This window comes from Monodelphis domestica, chromosome 3 (genome assembly GCF_027887165.1).
Source record: "Monodelphis domestica isolate mMonDom1 chromosome 3, mMonDom1.pri, whole genome shotgun sequence".
Taxonomy (NCBI): domain Eukaryota; kingdom Metazoa; phylum Chordata; class Mammalia; order Didelphimorphia; family Didelphidae; genus Monodelphis; species Monodelphis domestica.
Window position 1 is genome coordinate 15287815 of NC_077229.1, and position 20648 is coordinate 15308462.

The 20648-nt window shown below is 43.1% G+C and overlaps 1 protein-coding gene across 5 annotated transcripts in view; it reads right to left on the minus strand.

Annotated features, from left to right (window-relative positions):
* The window catches only part of LOC100617229 (zinc finger protein OZF-like), a 29928-nt gene extending 15994 nt beyond the window's left edge, over window positions 1-13934 (minus strand). Inside the window, exons 1-3 of one of the 5 annotated variants that reach the window (XM_056821373.1) lie at window positions 13489-13928; window positions 12607-12644; window positions 5319-6795 (exon numbers count right to left, since the gene is read on the minus strand). The gene's annotated coding sequence lies outside the window, so the exon portion shown is untranslated. Of the gene's footprint in view, window positions 1-3202; window positions 6796-12606; window positions 12645-13488 lie in introns of all 5 variants that reach the window. The other 4 variants (XM_056821376.1, XM_056821372.1, XM_056821374.1 and 1 more) reach the window with 4 other exon arrangements.
* Window positions 13935-20648: the final 6714 nt, after the last annotated feature.

Below are 20648 nucleotides of genomic sequence, written 5' to 3' on the forward strand. Positions count from 1 at the left end.
TTAATCTCCTCCCTTCAGTGGCCAAGCTCTTTGGGAAGGACAACCAGTAAATAGTCTCCACTTCCTCTCTTCTTCCTCTCTTCTTAACTCTGCAGGCTGACTTCCAAGAGTCATTAACCTGAATCTGCTCTCACCAAGGCTATCAATAACTTCTTAATCCTAACCTCTAGTGACCTTTTCCTCATCCTTCCCTCCCCATCCAATCTTCATCCTTCTTGACTTCCTTGTAGCCTTTAACACTGTTGGCCACCATCTTTTCCTTGACCTTACTGGGATGCTGCTCTCTCCTGGTTCTCCTTCTCCGACTTAGAAATATCCTTTGCCAGCTCTTCATCCAGGGCATGCCCACTCACCTAGGATGGCCCCCAAGGCCTTGATCTGGGCCCTCTTTCCCTTCTTTAACATTTTCCTTGGTGACCTCATGAGTTCCCATGGATTCAGTCATCACCTCTATGCTGACAATTCCCAGATCTATTTATCTAATCCCAAGTCTCCCTTTTTCTAGACTTTCCTAGTACTGTCAAAGGTATCACCAGCCTCGTGTCTCTCAGGTTCAAAACCTCAGTGTCATCCTCGGCTTCTCATTCTCTCCCCATATCCACTCTACTGTCAAAACCTTTTGAGTCACAATATCTCTCATATATGGTGCTATTGCTGGAGCCTGCTGGTTAGTCTCCCTCCTTCAAGTTTCTCCCCATTCCAAGCCATCTTCCACTCAGCTGCCATATTAGTCTTCCTATAGAGTACTACGGTGGCTCCCTCTTGCCTTGATTATCAAATATAAAATCCTGTTGGACATCCAAAGTCCTTCCCCATCTGGCCCCTTCCACTCTCCTGGTTCTTCACTCCCCTTCACATTCTTTATAATCCAGTGGCCCTGGCCTCCTTGCTATTCCTTCCACATGACACTCCCACCTCCCAACTCTGCAAATTTTCTTTTTTTTTTTCTTAGACCCTCATACTTGATCTTAGAATAAATACTGTGTATTGGTTCCGAGGCAGAAGAGTGGTAAGGGCTAGGCAATGGGGGTCAAGTGACTTGCCCAGGGTCACACAGCTAGGAAGTGTCTGAGTCCAGATTTGAACCCAGGAACTCCCACCTCTAGGCCTGGCTCTCAATCCACCGAGCCATCCAAGTGCCCCCTACTCTGCACATTTTCATTGGCTGACCTCCACATCTAGAGTACTCTCCCTCAATCTCCTAAACCAATCTCCTGGGAAGAGCTAGGGAAGAGAAAAATTATCACCTAAACCACTCTCCATCAATCCCAGCTAAAATTTTCCCTTCTGAAAGAAGACTTTTTAGGTTCTCCTTAATCCTAGTGCTACAAGAATAGAAGAATGAGAGGGGAAAATGCAAAGATTGTCTCTAAGAGAGAAGAGAATTTAGCCATAAACCCTGGGAAAAAAGATTGTAGAAGGGGAAGCTCTGCAGAGGGGGTTTGGAGAGGTAACTGAGAAAAACTGTCACTCTGAACTGTCCTTTTTCTGAGCTAGAAGGGATAACACCTGCTCCATCAAACTCCTGCAACCTGACTAATTTTGTGGAGAAACTAGGAGGGTTTGGGCTTGGATACCTAGGAGGTTTCTCTGTAGTGCTGTGGACAATCTGGCTGTGGCAATTTGGCTAAGGTAAACCAAAGGGTTTTATATCTGGGACTTCGGGTTTTTTACTTAAGAAGTCAACCCCAGGCTGGGGAAGGACTTAGTCCACCTTTGAGTCTAGTCTCCTCAGTCTTTTTGAGACAATCTGGGATATTTAGTATAGCAAAGTAGTCAGATGGTTTGGGGCTTTAAAGAAGATCAGAAGAGCTCTCTTGTGAGAGGAGCGTAGAAAGTGGGAGGAGATAGAGCCATGTAGAGTTAGGACCTTACCTACCATTTCCCTAACCTCAGTAAATAAAATAAACTTAGTTTCCTATAGTCTCAAGGGGTTTGTGTTTCACTGACCCTGGAAATGTCCCTAGGTGGGTTTTTTCCACCGCCAACCCATCTAGGTCCTTCCCAATCAATGTATCTCCTTGGGGAGGTATATTTCTTTTTCAGTGTCTTCCTTTCATTGATTTTTCTCCAGTTTATCCTATGTCCTGTTTGTACATTGTTGTTGTTATTTGGTCATTCAGTAATGTCTGATTACTTGTGACCCCTTGGACCATACTGGCAAAGACACTGGAGTGGCTTGCCATTTTCTTCTTCAGTGGATTAAAGCAAACAGAAGTTAAATGATCTGCCCAGGGTCATACAGTTAGTAAATGTCTGAGACTGGATTTGAACTCAGGCTGCCTTAATTCCAGACCCCTGTTTATACCTAGTTGTCTACATGTTGTCTTCCCCATTAGATTTTGAGCTTGAGAACAGGAGTTGTTTTTGTTTGGTTTAGTTTAGTTTTTTGCATTTCTTTGATCCTCTCACTAGTATTATTATGACCTGGTGGAAACTTCTAATATCAGAAGCAATATACCTTTTTGAGGAACTCTTGAGATCCTCAAAGTTGTCTTTAGTATTTGATTATCAAGAGCTTAGAAAACTCTTAACTTATTTGCTATCTAGCTGTTGCAACAAAAGGCCAGTTGTTTCCAAAGTGGCCCTCCAGAATCACCAAGCCCTAGATCTCATCATGCAGGAACAAGGAATTTGGATCAAGACTTTCTGACACATCTATACTAACAATTTTGGACAGATGGCAACAAATTTGGGATGAATATGCTAACTAATTAGTGACTATCAAGGCCTACTGATGAACCAGGAGTCTCCACTCAATCTGCTCTTTTTCCTCATCCTTCTAAGACTGGCTGGATCAAAAATTTATTCCAATTGATCATGAACAATTTGATATTTCTTTTCCTATACATTCTCTTGTCTTTTCATAATGATTATGTTGAAGATGTAAAAGTATCATTACTGCATTTGTGTAAATAGAAACACATCACTGGGGACTCAAGAGCTAAAGTTGTAAGTAGGGTTTCCATCTGAAAGGTTTACCTTTAGGACTCTAAAAGAATTTTAGTGTGACTGTGTCATAGTGGCCTATATCTAGGAACCTCCATTTACCAGAATGAAAGTTGAGTTAGCAAGCCATACCCAGGGAGTGAGTAGATATTTAAGCACTAGGTAAGAATTGCCAAAGATAAACTCCATTAGACAGCATTGCATAGTCATGAGATTTCTGCTCAGTGTGAACTCTGGTGTTGATAAGGTGTACCTATCAGCTGAAGGTCTTCCCCAAAGATGTGGTTTCTTTCTAGGAGGAACTCTGTGATGCCAGAGTCTATACTCATGGAGGAAGCATTCCTACACTCAAGAGTGATCTTCCCGATTAAGATGTTTCATCTGGCAGAAAGTCTTCCCACATTTATCACAGTGAGAAGATTCATTCTAGGATAAATTCTCTGATGTCCAATAGTTCATCTCTTTCATTTCTGAAGAGGATTCATGACAAGATAGGATGATGTCTTGACTTTTCATGAACTGGATTTAAGTGAGGCAGAGTTGTAGGAAGTCTTCAGCCTCATTCTCTCTTCCAGAGAATTCCAAGTCCAATGGCAGGACAAAAGGAAGGCACTGGTGATGGACTGGAGTGCAGTGAATGACCTTGGCATCTTAGATGTCTGACTGAGCTCTTAATGGTGCCTGTTTCAACCACTTTAATGGCTGTTGGAGTAAATTCTTTTCATTTGCCCCATCTGTGGGGAACTTTTCGTGCTTGGAGTAAACACTCCTCCAACTCACTGAGGAGTCTGGAGGCTATCAGTTACCCTCGACTTGTTTTTGCCTGTCTGCTAAGACAGTTTTACCAAGGTGTGGCCAATGGCCATGCTTCAGCTTCTTGGAGCCACAGAGAGTTGGGTGACAGGTAGACACCAAAGGTGCTAGTACTCCCTGACCACCAGTAAAGTCAAGTAAGAGAAATAATGACGAGTAAGGTCTTCCCACATTTAATGACATTCATAAGATTTTACTCCACTATAGTCTGATGCTGAGATATTCCCTCGTGGTCTTCTCCCCTTCAGTACATTCGTGAGGTACCTATCTACACATGTACTGCAGCTCTGTGGTTCTTACCCGGTGAAGAACATGTAGCCATTTTCCCAGGCATAACAATGTTTAATAACAGATGCTTCTTAATGTTGAAGGAATGACTCTTTCACCAAAGGGGCAAGTCCTGTCTTTTGCTTCTAAGGGAAGCCGAGTGAGTCCTTTCTGATCAGCCTGATAGCTCAAACTTAGAACGTCTCCTCCTGCCAACACCCACTGGGGGACATTTCAAGCCAGGAGGTGGACTTGGGGACCTCAACTTCCTCCTTCGTTACTTCAGCACAGAAGGGCAGATCTCACCAGAAAGACATCAGCACAAGCGTTCCCCAGGAACTAGAGCTTGCCAGCTTCCCTTACATAAGAGAATTCTTGTTTGCAGATAAATGAGGAGCACATCTCCACCCTGCCTCTAATCAAAGCCAGTCCGATGAAATGCTTCGAGGCCTGGGAGTAAGTTACGTTAGCTAGGGAGCTGGCTGACCTTCCAAACATGAGGTTTAGGAAAGATTTCATATGGAAATTATTACAATTCAACATTAATTTTCCTCAGTACATTCATAAGTGCAGGTCCAACCATGTCAAACTGTACTCAGTAAACTCCAAGAACACCATGTTGTCTCTCAGAGAAAATACAAAATGCTGTTTGGCATCGAAAGCCCTTTATAACACCGTCTCCTCCTACCTCTCCAGCCTTCTTATGTTGTACTTTAAAACATACTCCATCAATCCAGCGACACTAACCTCCTAGCTATCCCACCAACACTAAATCTCCCAACTCCGGCATTTTCTCTGGCTATGCCCCATCCCTGGAAGGCTCTCCCTCGTCCACTTGGAGTACTGACCTCCCTGGGTTTCTTAAATCCCAACTAAAATCCTATCTTCTACAGGAAGTCTTTCCAAATGCTTTTTAATTCCAGTGCCTTCCCTCTCTGAATTATTCCCCATTTATCCTGTACATAGCTTGTTTTGTAAATATTTGTTTGCATGTTGTCTCCCTTATTGGACTGTAAGCTCCTTGAGGACAGGAACTTATCTTGTCTCCCTTCTTATCCCCAGTGCCTGGCATATAGTGGGTGCTGTGAGAATAATCTGACCCCTACCCTATTTGAGCAAACCCTTGCCCATCTTAAATCGGTCATTTTATCCCTATGATTAGTATTTTTTCAGTTGGTGTGATTCCATAAAGATAGTGATTATTAACAATCATCAAAAGCAACTAGTTAAGTCAGTCAAATATGCTCTAAAAAGAAGTCTTTCCGCTCACTAACTTTTGTCAACTTTACCTTGTCAGCATAGTTTGGAGGGGCCTCCACTCAGATGTCCCAAGCTCCATGTTATGTTAAGAGCTCCTCCACCGTGTATCACTTCCTTCTCACGATTCATGCCAGGAAGGCCCGCACAAGAGGCTCCACCTAATACCGAATAGTACCAGTGTAGGATGTCCAGGACATGCTGCGAAGAGTGGATGGCTTGAGGATGGGATATAGATGGGCTGGTTGCTGTATGTCCACCTCATTGTTTGCTAGCAATGTGAACAGGAGGCGTACCAAGGCTTTGGCATCCATCAATGTGATAATGTGCTGGCGCCTGAACTGTGATGGAAGGCATGCAAGGATGGGGCTGGGCACCAAAAGGAATAAAAGCTGGACTCTGGAGAAGGGGGGGGTCTCAGACCCTGAGGAAGGTCCGGGGTTTTCTTTGTTGTTGGAGGGGACCAGTTCCCTTTAATAAATGGCTCAGAGCTCTGCCTCAATTGCTTAATCGCAGATGGGACAGATTTCTGGCAAAACATCACTTCATATTTATTGACTGTACACAGAGGACCGCAAAGTCCAATCCATATGCTAACCAGTGCAACAGAAATAGTAATTCAACTTCTACTTCTCAGGGTTAGCAATCAAGCCTTTATTAATGGACAGTTCAAACAATGAAAACATCCTGTCCTCTAGGAACAAGCCACCAGCCTGTTTCCTTGGGCCTTCCTAAGGTTCAGTCTGAGGAAGGACCCTCTCAGCTCCACTTGAGGTAAAGAGTCTTCCTCTGAGATGGCCACCTAGCCAGTCTCCACTGAACAGCCTCCCCTTAAGTGAATAGGGGATGCTCCAAATGCTGCGGGGAGGTCAGCAACACAAGAGCAGGAACCAGTTCTTATTCACAGGCCAGGAGCAGGCTGAATGCTGAGGATTCCTGGCGGTCTTCCTAGTTCTAGCTACGATTGCTCGCTGATTACACCCAAGGTGCCCAGTGTTCAATGACCTCATTTAGGACCCAAGCTAATGACGTGGTTGTTCCCAAACTACTCCACCGGAGGTCAGTCCACGTCGAAGATCCCACATGTTTATCAGTCCTTTTTGAACATCCACATGTTGTTCACCAAACTATCCAGACTATACAAGCATTTATCTTAATGCTGAAAAACAAGTGTGCAAATGCACCACCACAGATGGTGGCCTAACACAAAATGGAGTCGGTTATGTCAAGGCAATACACTTATTCTCACTACAGACAGGTTCTCTCCAGAATCAGTTCTCTGATGCCTAGTAAGAGTCATGCTCAGGTGGAAGGCTTTCTCACATTCATTCCAGGCTGAAAGCTTTTTCTCTGGGTTCTGCTGTCTCTCTCTCTCTTTACCCTAGTTCCAGATGCCAAGGTTTCTCCCAAATGGGAAGCCCAGGGACCAAAATCTTTCCTGGAATAATTCTTCCATAGAAATGTCCAACTGTGGAGTTGACTGTTTGGATTCAAGTCTACTCTCCCAACCTAAAAGAGATTAAAAAATATATAAATATCCCATTTGCTCCTATATCATTTAAACCTGCTTTTCATCTCATTCATCAACTGCCAATCAGTAAAAATACAGAAAACATAATGGCAGGGGGCAGCTGGGTAGCTCAGTGGCTTGAGAACCAGGCCAAGAGACAGGAGGTCCTAGGTTCAAATCTGGCCTCAGACACTTCCTAGCTGTGTGACCCTGGGCAAGTCACTTGACCCCCATTGCCTAGCCCTTACCATTGCCTAGCCCTTACCACTCTTCTGCCTTGGAACCATTACACAGTATTGATTCCGAGATGGAAGGTAAGGGTTTAAAAAAATGGCAAATTATATTTATGGAGTAATTTATAATTTATAAAATAGATCCTCATAACAACATTATGGGACACCTACACTTACTATGCAACCCTGAGCAAGTCACTTAACCCCAACGGCAATTACCATTCTTCTGTCTTGGAAAAAATACTTGTCTCAATTCTAAGAAAGTAAGTTGTTGTTTTTTTAAATTATGAAGTATGAAAGTCAGTTATTACATTTTCCAAAGGACTTTGGAAGTGAAGATCAGAGTAATTTATAGATTTGCTATAGGTCCCAATGCCACCTAGTTGTTTCCAAGATGAGATCCATAATTTTTCAAAGGTGTCTGACCTAACCATCCACAGGCAGAAGGCCAAGTGGATGAAAGCTATCTATTATCCAAAGTGGGAAATGTAGGTATATGGACAATATAGAATGTATTCACCAATTCATCTATATTATGGACTGACATGGAAGATAGAAAGCTGTGCCTCAAGTTGAAAAAGAGAAGGAAAGTAGACTTAGATTGTCTTGTGAAACAAAGGCTTATCTTTTTAATATCAATATTCTACTAGTGCTACTGCTGGCACATCCATGTAAAAAACTTAAATATCAATATCTCAAAGACTCATGACTTTATAAAGTTGGCAAGCAGTCCTTCTACTGACTCCAGGCAGAATACGCCTCTTACTTAAAAAGAGTCTTAGCTGACTGAGAAAATAACCGATTAGACCCATACTCATATAGTGAGTGTAGCGTGGGTATAACACATAAACACACACAGAGATGGAAGTGTTCAAATTTACAAAGATGACTTCCAGTTCACTGTGGATAAAGTTAACAACAATTTTCAAAATGGAAAGAGGTTCCCATTAGAATAATTTTGAAGCTCCCCAGACTCAAAAAATTGTCTGAAATAACTAAAAGCAATGAAATTTAAGCTAGAGAGAAAACAATATGGCAGGAGGCAATAAAAGTTCAAAAATAATTATTGATTCAATTGCATTGTCAGGTATATACCTTGGTTATCAGTATCAGAAATAACGGGGGGGGGGGGAGAGCTATCTTGACAAAGATTGTCATAACAGCATTATTGGCAATGCCCCAAGTTGCCTTCATGAAGGCAGCTTCCACACATTAGCTCCGAAAGTTAAAGAAATGATTGGTGCCCAAGAAAATCAAAACAAATAATCGCCAATTATTGTATTTTAAATAAAATGGCCCTAGAATCGAAAAAACTGGAATGATTTGCACAAAATTAATGCCATAGCCTACTTCCACCCATTTCTTCAGTTGGGTAAGTATGAGAACACCAAGAAATATGGATGAGTCTTGGGGGGGGGGGGGAACAAGGAAAGAAAGGAAAAAATCCCCAACAAGGTTTCTCATAGTCTAGAAGACTAATTATAAACATAAGGCAGGAAAATTCAGTGGGAATGAATGTGGCTGGAGGAAGGCTCCCTTGCCAAACAGACTTCACACCCACCAGTGCTAAGAGTTTAAGGATGGCTCCCTAGGTCCAATGTTTTAAAAGCTCTTTCTCTTGAACGGTCGACCAGTTGGGACACTGTTCGCCATGACTTCTCCACCTCCCTGACTGAGACAAGTAACTTCTTGAGACGTCTCCCTGGTGTATCCAAAGTGCTCCCCTCATTCCAAATGGTACATGCTATCTGGTTTGGCAACTACAAATCCAGTTCGTTGGGAATACAAGAAGTGACGGGTTCAGGAAGTCAGCTTGAGTCAGTCCTACTCTGTTCACTCTTTGAAGAATAGTGGGCATGCCTGGGAGCCCGAGGGTGGCACAAATGATCACTGAGGGATGCTCTGGGGTCCATTCCTAAATGGGTCACACATCAGATTCAAGTTCCTTTGGCCTAGTTAGCCGGAGAGTGAGTTATTAGCCCAATCATTCCAGTTCCAGGCTACTATGGGGTAAAAGAGGAAAGAGCTATTTTTACACAGTGACATTCAGGGCAGGATGACAAATGTCACCAGAGAACAGCATGGGGCGGGTGAGCAAAGCTAGTCCTCCCAGCTGCTCAGATATGCTGCAGGATGGACACTCCTAGCCAAGGCCCCCAAACTTCTGAAATAAAGAGCCACCAAGGCATTAAGATGTTGCCCCATCATGAGCTGTGATGCAAGGCAGTGAGACGAGTCAAAGCCAGAGGTGTCAAGCATGTGGCCACCCAGGGCTACACTCCATGTGACCTGAACTAGAAAAAAAAAGGTAACTGGGAAATAGTACACAAAGCAAATAAAAATACAATAAAACAATGTTACCATGTGGTTTATGAAGATAATACGTAGGCCCCAGGGATCCCAAGGTATGGCTTAGTGGCCCCATTTCTAAGTGAGTCTGGACCACTGAAATCAGGGCAGACTGAACTGTCTAATATGGACTGAGGAAGGAGGGGAAGGAATCCAGGAAACCTAATTATAGTGTGCTACAGCAAGCAAGTGGCTGAGGGGGGTGGGAAGGGATACTGTCTCCAGGCTTACAATTAAGCCAAAACAAGCATCCTGAGTGCCTGGGGTTTCCACTGGTTTACAACTGACTTTAGAGCCCAGATCAGGCCTTCTCTTTGTATCTCATCTAGCAGGCCACTCAAGCCATCCTTCTAACTACCTGCCTTGACACATATCTCATTCTTCCCCTCTATGCCCAAATCTGCCCTTCCATCTTTAATTTTGAGAACAATAAATGAATCAAGAAGATCATTTGGGTGTCAAATCACCATGTCTGTGGTTCCCCAGATGCAAATTCCCTTCCCTGGTCATCACTCCCTAATATACTTTTTCCTCCATTAGAATATAAGTATTGTTATTGTGCTAAAAGGAATAATAAAGTGGAGGAGTTCCATGGAGACTGGAACAACCTCCAGGAAGTGATGCAGAGCGAGAGGAGCAGAACCAGGAAATCATTGTACACAGAGACTGATACACTGTGGTACAAGAGAACGTAATGGACTTCTCCATTAGTGGCGGTGTAATGTCCCTGAACACTCTGTAGGGAGCTAGGAGAAAAAACACTATCCATAAGCAGAGGACAAACTGTGGGAGTGGAAACACCGAGGAAAAGCAACTGCCTGAATACAGTGGTTGAGGGGACATGACAGAGGACAGACTCTAAATGAACACTCTAGTGCAAATACTATCAACAAAGCAATGGGTTCAAATCAAGAAAACATCTAATGCCCAGTGGATTTACGCGTCGGCTATGGGGGGTGGGGGGGGGGAGGAAAAGAAAATGATCTATGTCTTTAATGAGTAATGCTTGGAAATGATCAAATAAAATTAAAAAAAAAAAAGAATATAAGTATCATGGGGGGCAGCTGGGTGGCTCAGTGGATTGAGAGCCAGGCCTACAGATGGGAGGTCCCAGGTTCAAATCTGGCCTGACACTTCCCAGCTGGATGACCCTGGGCAAGCCACTTGACCCCCATTGCCTAGCCCTTCCCACTCTTCTGTCTTGAAACCAATGCACAGTATTGACTCTAAGATGGAAGGTGAGGGTTAAAAAAAAAAGGATCTAAGTACCTTGGGCTTAGAGCCTGCCTCTTGTTTTTATGGCTACTTCCTAGGCTGAACAGTTTCTGGCATATCGCAAGTGATGGATGCTTTTTTTGTACATTTATTTAACTCGTCTTGCTCGGAGGATAGGAATTTTTCCTGTCTTCAGGCATCTGAACTGGTGCTTTCAGGCAATTTTATACAAAGAGAGGAAGGTATATACCCTCAAAGGCAACCCATCCAACAGCCACTTTCCAGTTGAATAAACCAAAGGTCTGTTGCCTACAGAATGGGAAAAACACCCTGGCATTTGATCAAAAAAAGAGGAACAATCTTTCCTCTCTGTAAGCCAACCCATAACTAATAAGTACTCCAAAGAGCCCAGAGGGTTTACTCAGAAGAACACCAAGTGATCCCAATGGGCAAGTTGCAAAGCACAGGAGAAAGGTGTCTGCCCAGAGAGCTGTATTTTTTTAGCTCACTCGCTTAAGTGAGGCAGTTGGTGTCTTGTTGCCCATTGCCCTTTTCTGCTACGTTTCAAATCCTGGGGATTCTTTGAGAGAGGCTATAGTGCCAAGGAAGCAAGCAAAAGCTGTAGCTAGCCCTGAAAAAGCACTCTTCACTGGCTATTAGAGACCCTGGAGTTGGTGTGGGAAAATCCAGCAAGGTTTCTGGTGGAGAAGGTGGCAGACAGAGCTGAGGAGGAAGAGGGTTCCAAAATAGAAATGCTGAGTTCAGAGATGGAAAGTCTTGTTCCTGGAACAGCCAGGAAGCCAATGTTAAAGAGTATCTGGCATGCAATTTAAAGGAAAGGGCACCGAAAAGCAAGAAACAATGCCAAGAATTGGCAAATGTATTGCTGTCAATAGCCTAAAAGGTTCTAGGCAAACAAAGACTTTCAGAAGGACCTGGAAGCAGAAAGGGTTGACTCCTTTACAGAGGTACAAAGCTTCTTAAAGTTGAAAAAACTGCAAGAAAACCACGTCTTCTTAAACAAACACAAATAACTTAAACAAAAACAAAAACCAGAGGCTAACCATCACTATAAAGAAAAATTGCTTGCTAAACAAAAACAGTGACTAGGGTACTAGGGTCTTGAATAAAGGTCTCTCTTTTTTAAAACTCTTACCCTCTCTTTTAGAATTGACAATAAGTATCAAATCTAAGGCGGAAGGGCAATAGGGGTTAGGCAGCTGTAGTTAAGTGACTTGCCCAGGGTCACAAAGATAGAAAGTATGAAGCTAGATTTGAAGTCAAGACCTTCCACTCCAGGCCTGGCTCTCTAACCAGCCATCTATCTGTCCACAAAAAGTCATTTTTGATGATGAAACTTGCTCAAGGTTTTATCCAAGCCACTGTTAGATTAGTCTTTTTAAGTTCTAGGCATCTTCATTAGACTGTCCAATCCACCAAAAAAAATATTGGGGGATTCAGGGTATTTTTTGGCTTACTTTTTACTGTTGATGGGCCTAGAAGTGTGGCTACCATTGAGGGAATGATGAACCTTGACAGATATAATGATAGCTGAGAAGTAGAACTGTCCCGGAGTGACATGGAAATCTGCAATGTGGCTATGTTCAGAAATGGAAATAATCCTTGGGCTTGAAAGCTCATCTGATCTGAATCCCATCAGAGACCTCTGGGCTACATAATAATGAACGAGCATTTATACAAGCTGGCAGAAGCTTTAAGTATATTAACTCATTCGTCCTCCTGAAAACTCTGCCAGTAGGTCAATAAGCATTTATTGAACTCTTCGTATGTGCCAGGCATTGTGCTAAGTAAACATCAGAGGCAGAACCTGCACCCCGGTCTTCGGGAATCCAAACATTCTATCCACTGTTTGTCGGATATGTTTAGTATCCAATGTGACTAGTGTGGCCAAACTCTCCCTCAAGTGAAAAGGGCTGAATAAATTACAGGAGGCGAATGACTGGCGTGTTATAAAAAGCAATAAAGAGGCTGGCTTTCTGAGAAGTTACTTACCCAGCATAGACACGGCTAAGGGACAAGCCAAGAAGCTGCTAAAAAGACAAAAATTCAAACAGACTTGACTAGAAGTTGGCTACAAGATAGAAGCTTCCATCCTGCCACATCCCCATCCATGAACCATGTGAGCTCTTAAGCTGGGAGGGGGCGGGTAGGAATTTCACAGGGCTCCGTTCCTGCCAGCTTATGGCGCCAATATTCCTAGACAAGTCCTCCAAGGAAGGGCCAGAGGCCGGTTCCATTCGTATTCCCTGGGCTGGATGACCTGCAGGACGGCCTGTGATTAGCTCTGGGAGCTCTAGTGAGGCTGCTCCCTAGCCCCAGGGGGCCATGGCGACAGGGGGTGAGGTGATCGGGTAGCTCCAAAGCATGGGTGAAACCCCACCAGTAATCGGACACCGGCCAGTTGGAGTTCATCCATCACTTACACCTCCCGCCAGTTGGCCTCCCTCCCCCACCCCCTCACCAGATGCTGGGGGTTGGGGCCTCTGCAGCTGTGGCCCGCTCTGGTCAGAAATGCCAGAAGGCAGCCACCTTGGCCAGACCCAGTAGGGTCGGAACGATCCAGCCCCAGAATGAGGGCAACGGCCCTACGGGCTAGGACCCAGGGAACCCAGGAGCAGACACAACTGGGCAGCGGGAAGGGGGAGGGGTGTACTAGGGGGTATGGTCTGTTGGTCCCATGGGGGGGGGGGGGATGGGCAGGGCACAGCGTGGACCTTAAATAGGTTTTTGTGAGATCGAGGCCAAACGGCTTAAAGCGTACAACGTTCTGAGGCTTAAGGGATGGTCCCAACATAGAAGGCACCTACGGGTGACAACCAGGGAAAAAGAACCCGTTAATAGCCTAATGCCCCAAGGTCTCTGGGTCCCCTTTACCTCACGGGCTGCGCCGAGACATTTCCAAAAGGAAGTTCTCATTGGTCTGGTGGGTCCGGACTCCTGGGATCTCGGGGGGCTTCTTCTTCCTGTCCATGGGAGTAGCCGGCGCCAGGGCTGGGTCCGCCGACATAAGGGGGAGAAGGGATAGGAGAGGAGAGGAGAGGAAGAGGAAGAGGCAGGGAAAGGGCACAAACAGGGATGGGGCCGTGCTCAGCTTCCCACCCGCCATGCCTGGGCCCTAAGAAAGTGCCCCCATCCCGGTCGCCTCTGCCTCCAGATTCCCGCTCCTGAAGGTCCAGGGTGTAGAGTTCTTTCTAGTCTCATTTCCATTTCCAAGAACAGCAACAGCTAGAACCGGGCCACAAAGGTACGAGGGCCTGAAGAGAACACAGCGCTCCGTACCGACATCATGTCCTTCTGGTCTATTCTAGAAAGCAGCTTCCGGCAGGACAAGGCCGAGAGGGTTGGACCAAGAAACTCCAGAGGCTGACTTCCTATTCCTGGGGCAACCGGAAGTCACGTGGCCCAAGTTCCCACCTTCTTCAGTCACCCTCTTCAATCATTTCCGATGTGATTTCTGCGCATGCTCTGGAGAGGCCTTTTCCAACTATTTGTTACCCCAAAACGGTAGCTCTGGGCAGTCTTGGTCTCCCAGTTTCCTCCCAGCCTAGTGAGAAAGAAGAGGGGGACAGATTTGAAATGTCGGAAGGAGATCTCTGTAAACCCCATGCTCGTCGGACAAAGGCCTTCTGTGGAGCATGCGCACAACTACCGTTTCCCCACACCATTTTGGATGTTTTGCGTCCATTGGCCAAAGTGGCCAGAACCGTAACCAATCAGAGGAGAGGAAGCTACCCTGCCTCTTCACCCAGGCTTTCTCCCATTTCTCTCTGTGGGGCTCTCAGTTCCTGAGTATCATTGACTCAAGGCCCTGGGAGGCAGTAAGCATTGATTAAGCGCTTGCACTCTAGGAATAAAAAAGCTGGGGGGAAACCACGCTCCCCTCCACTTACTTCTTTTTTTAAAACTCTTACCATCCATCTTAGAATCAACACTGTGTATTGGCTCTAAGGCAGAAGAGAAGGCTAGGCAATGGGACCCCCATTGAGCAGGATCACAAAGCTAGGATGTGTCTGAGGCCAGATTTTAACCCAGGACCTCCCATTTCTAGGCCTGGCTCTCAATCCACTGAGCCACCCAGCTGCACCCCCACCCCCAGGCTTACATTCTAATGGAGAAGAGAACAAATAAAGCTGAAAGGAGGAAGGAAGGGGAGTGTGGGGGAGGGGGGGACATTTAGGGGAGAAAGGGACCCAGAAATCTCTTCACAAGCAGGGCCCCATGAGCAAAGAGTGAACAGAACTGGCCTGGGGTGAGGGTCTGCTGGGCAGAAGGACCTTCCAGGGTAAGAAAGCAGCTGGAATTAGTGGCTTCCTTTCCCCACTTCCCTTTTCCTCGTCCAGACCTGAACCACGGGCTCTTAACCTTTCTTTCTTTTTAAACCTCCCTTCACAGCTCCCCACCCCAGATTTAGGGCTCAGTTTTGCTTATAATTAATCCTTCCCTGAAGCTCATTTCCCAATGGAGGCCCCATATCAGGAACCTCCCCCCTACCTTTTTGGCTTCCTTTTATCTTACTCCATTAGACTGTAAACTCCTTGTGGGCAGGGACTGTTTCTGCTTGGGCCCCCTCCTTAAGAGGATCTGAGAGAAATTCTCTAATTTCTCTCCACTCTTTCCAGTCAAAGGAAGGGAGGAAATATGTAGCCCTGGGCTACATACAGAGGGCATTACCATTGATTTAACTTTCAGAAGAACTTCTGGAGATAATGATGAAGTACTAGTGAATATCCAGGTGGAAATGATGAAGAGCCTGCCCTGAGTTTCCTCCTTTGAGGATCTGGGAAGAGCTCTTCTACACAAACTATGCCCAAAAGGCTATAGAACTGTGCATCCCCTTTGACCTGGTAATACCACTCCTGGGTCCCAAAGAGATCATAAAAAAGGGAAAGGACCTACCTGTTCAAAAATGTTTATAGCAGCTCTTTTTGTGGAGACAAAGAATGGAAATTGAAGGGATGGCCATCCATTGGGGAATGACTGAGCAAACTGGTACATGTTGGTGATGGAATTCTATTGTGCTATAAGAAACGATAAGCAAGATGATTTCAGAAAAAGCTGGAAAGATCTGCAGGAACTGAGGCAGAGTAAAATAAGCATAACTGGAAGAACATTGTACACAATAACAGCAACATTGAACCATGGTTATCTGTGAAAATTTGGCTACTCTGGACAATGCAATGATCCAGAACAATCCTGAAAAACATAGGATGGGGAATGCTACCCACCTCCAGAGAAAACACTGTTGGAATATGTGAATCTTAAAATTTCTCACTCTACCTTGGAACATTTGGTTAAGGCTATTCCCCATTTAAACAATGGAGGTACTTGGTCAGGACTGTATTGGGAACTCTAACATTACTCCACCCAAATTTAGGCATACTTTAGGGGAAGATAAAGTTGTAAACTCCTGATGGAACAATGAGAAAAAGTCCCCAACCCATACTTATAGTGAGGCCAAGCCCTTAAGCTAGTTCTATTTTTAGATCTAATACAAAAGGGTGCTAAGTACCTATGAAGGTCAAATTAATCACTAAAAGGTCAAGCAACTTACAAAGGGCAAGCTTAGCAAAGAGGTGTGAAGTACTCAGAAGATATAATCTACCCAGAGAAGGTGAGAACTAAAGAATGGTGAAACTAAGAATGGGTAGTCCTAGGAAAAGCCTAGACATGAAAATTTAGAGGAGGTGACACAAGAGAAAGTTTTCTTTAAAAGGAAGGAACTTGAGGCCTCTGGAGGAGTTCAGCTCTGAAAGCTGAATTGGAGGGTCTCTCTGAACACTGGAGTTTTGCTTGGAACGACCTTGTGGTGAGTGATTAAAGACTGACTTAGTTTCTCGCTTAAAGAGAAAGGCCTAGGCCAATTGGCCTAGGCCCTAGCCTTTTCCTACTATTTCCTCTTACTCTATCTCTCTTCCTTTTCCTTAATTCATTCATTTGTATTAATTAAAATCTTGGGTATATTTCATATTTGGGAATTTTTCCCATGGCAACCACTTATTTTTCATTTAAATCAAGACACTAAAAATTATCTTTACAGTTTTGGTAATTCAAAGTCTTGAACCCAGATTTTCACGGTCACAAATATTCCTTCATATCAGTGTATTTATGGCTTTATTTAGGGGGTTTGGGTTATGCATTAGTTTGCTCTTACGATAACCAATATGAAAGTGTTTTGCATGATGAAAATAAAAAATTTTTTAAAGTTTCCACATAGAAGCAAATAGAGTAATTTTGACAAACCCAAAAGGAGACGAGAGGGAAAACTGAATAGTAATCTGGCAGAAATTACATTTAGACCACTACCTCCTATTATACCAAGTTCCAAATAGAAACATGGCTTAGACATAAAGGGTGAAAACAAATTAGATAAGGAAGAAATCACCTATGAGATGTAAAGACAAGGGAAAGATTATTCACTAAGGGCCATTTTGTGATAAGGGTCATGCTGGAAGACTAAATACCATTCCTCTTGGACTGACATTTGGGTCTATGGGTATTTTTTTTCTCTTTTTCTCTTAAGAAATATTCTTTATTATCCACGTCCACTCTTCAATGATTTTCCTACATTAATATGCAGAATTCTTAGTCTTTTAAAAAGAAAACAAAACAGATTTTTATTTTAATATTAGAGAAATGTATAAGCTTAATAGGTGTCCTATCTTCAGAAAAAAATATAAAAGGCATACTGACGGCAAATGAATAACCTCATAATCATTCCCATTAATATATTCCGTCTAAAGAAATCAAGATATTGATCAGTAACTCTATGCCCAGCACTCTTAAGCCAAAAGGAGACAAACTTTTCTTAAGTGCCCACTCTCAATCTTACATTCTATTGGGCTCCTATGTTGGATTGACTTTTATGACATAGATACAGATAAGAAAACACCAAGTAATTTGAGAAGGGAGACTGAAAATTGGGTGGGCATGTGAAAAACCAGGAAAACCTTTTTAGACTCACTTCATATTGCTTCACATGCTCCATCCAAATTGGCCTTTGTTTGGACTTGAAATTCCATCTTCCATCAGCACGCCTTTTCAAAGGCTTCCCCACTTCTGAAATGCATTCAAATTTTGTCTCCATTTCTAGGTTGGGTTGTTTGTTTTTTTATGAATCAGCTTAGGTGCCAATACCCAAAACGTCCCATCCCACCTTCTCCCAGTGTTCAATACTTTCACCTTTCCAGATTATTTATTTTGTACATGTTGTATCTTTTCTGCAAAACTTCTGGAGAGCAGACCTTTTTTTGGATCTTTACCTTCCATCTTAGAATCAATACTGGGTTTTGGTTCCAAGGCAGAAGAGCAATAAGGGCTAAGCGATGGGGGTTAAATGACTTGCCCAGGGCCACACAGCTAGGAAATGTCTGAGGCCTAATCTGACTCTAGTTCTCCATACATTGAGCCACCTAGCTGGCCCCATACCAACTACTTCTCATCTTTGTGTCCTTAGAGCCTAAGCATCCCTGGGACAGTAGCTTATAAATCTTGGTTGAATTGGATAAATAAGATTAAACTAGACTGGCAGTGGCAAAAAGGATAGCTTGAGATGGATATTGAGGGAGGGGGAGACTAAAAGTGGATGGATGAAGAACTCTAAGGTGGTTATTAGAATTATCGGTATTCCAGTTCTAAGGAAATGAAAACGTAAAACATCTCATAGGAAGTTGGTGGTGTTGACTTAGAACTAATAACAAATCAGATGTGGAGATCAAATCCTTACTCTATCACTCACAAATCTCCAGTGGTTCACTATTAGCTACTGTGATTCTCAAACTCCTCTGAGTGGCATGTAACATTCTCCCAAATCTAGTGTCAATAAAGCTGCTGAAAGATTAGAGAATACTACAGGTCTATAGTATATAGTATATATAGTCAGCAAGATTTCGAATATAGACATAAATGGTAAGGCCAATGGCAGAAATGAAGTTATCTTACGGATAAATGGCTGTGCTGGCCAGCACCTCCAAAGAGGAAGGTATGTCACCTGCTTAAAAGTCAAGTCTTAGGCTCGGGTAGCAGCATAGAAGGCAAGATTTCATTTTAAGAAGTCATCCAGCATACATTCCTTTATTTTAAATTTTATTGATATATTGTTTTTTGTATTGCCAAGGTTTCCCCTGTATCCCTCCCCACCTCTACTGCCAGGTCCATCTCTTATAACAAAGAATTTCTTTAAAAAATAGGAAAATTTCTCAGCAAATCAACACATCAAAAATATCAGAATATGCAATGTTCCCTATGGTGACCCCTCATCTTCACAAAGGAGTGGGGGGAGGCAGCTTCTCATCCCTCTTCTTTGGGGCCAAGCTTCTTCTTTATAACTTTACAACATTCATTTTGAGTTGTTTTGCACTTCTGCCATTTGCATTGTAGTCGTCCTGAAGGTTGTTTTTCTGGCTCTGTTTATTTCATTTTACATCAATTCATTGACAGACTTTCCAATGCTTCTCCACGTTCATCATATTCATTTCTAATGGCCCAAAATATTCCATTCACATACCACAATTTGGTCATTTCCCAATCAATGAGCAGCCACATTGCTTCCAGTTCTTAGTCAGCTACCACAAAAGCTGTTACTACTTTGACAGACAGAATCTTCCTGTATATACTTAACAACTCAATCGCATGATTCCATAGTGCTTTACGGAACAGTTGTGCCAATTCATATTCACCAACAAATGCATTAGTGTTCCTCTTTCCCTGATCCCTCCAACACTATTACTGTCTTGTCAGCTTTGCCAATTTGCTGGGTGTGAAGTGAAATCTCAGGACTCTTTTGATGTGCAACTTTCTTATTAACTAGTGATTGGGAGCATCCTTTCATGTGGCCATTAATCATCTGTAATCCTTTTGAATAGTTTGCTCATATCTTTATCTCTTGGCGAACGAAGCCAATGTTTATGTTTTTATATATATACATATATATATATATATTTTTTTAAATCAGTCCACTTAACTCCAGCAAGTAGTTATGGAGAACAAACTTCTAACTTCCCTTTCTTCCAGAAACAAAGACTTCATATTCAGTAAAGTACATACTTTGCCCTCCTTTCATCCTCACAATGTTTAAAGACAGGACTCTTTCCTCACCCTCTCCAAAACATCAATGGCCCAGGATGTTCCGCCTTGGTTTACTCCAATCACTAGCCTGCCTGTGGTATATGTACACATAAGCAAGTATATGCCCAGTTTCCGTTTCCTGATTCTAATTCCTTCTTTTATCCTAGTCAGCAAAGCTTCACTAGTCAGCCTTTCCAAAGTTCATGCCCTTATTACGTTTCACTAGTCAGAGGCCTTGTGGCCTCCTGAACAGGCACTCACTCACTGATGTCTAAGGAATCTGCTCCAAGGCACAATTTCCAGGACTCCTATTCTGTCATTTGCTCTATTCCCTGAGATAAAGTACATCTGAGGAACTAAAAATTAGGCTGAAGAATGACAATCTTTGGCCTGGAGAAAAGACCACAAAATACTTTCCTTCCCATTGGAGAGATGTGGGGACTGTTGGTTCAGAATACTAAGCCATCAGAAGCAGTTCTATGTCACTGCTACTTGTTATAAGGGAAGGCTTCATATATATAAGTGGTATAAAGGAAAACGGTATAAAAAATAAAGGCATCAATAAAATACAAAGGCATATGTATAATAGAGATGCATACACAAACAAATATATATGGCTGAAGACAGCAAGCTTATTGTTATAACTATGAAGGTCATTAGGCTGTTTGTCCAGGCCCCCTTCCTTTTTCCCAGATCTAGGAAGACTTAAAAAACCAATCAATACATCAAAAATAACCTGACATTTTATGTATTCATAGCGATTATTGTTGCAAATAACACTGTAGTTACTATAAATGGTACTATAGTATAAATGAGATTCTCATGAGGTAAGTATAAAATGAGAAGAAAAATGGCAAACCCCAGTTGAAATAATAATGAAAATAACAATAATAATAGCAGCTAGTATTTATATAGCACTTTAAGGTTTGTAAAATGTTTCACAAATATTCTCTCAGTTGATTCTTGCAACA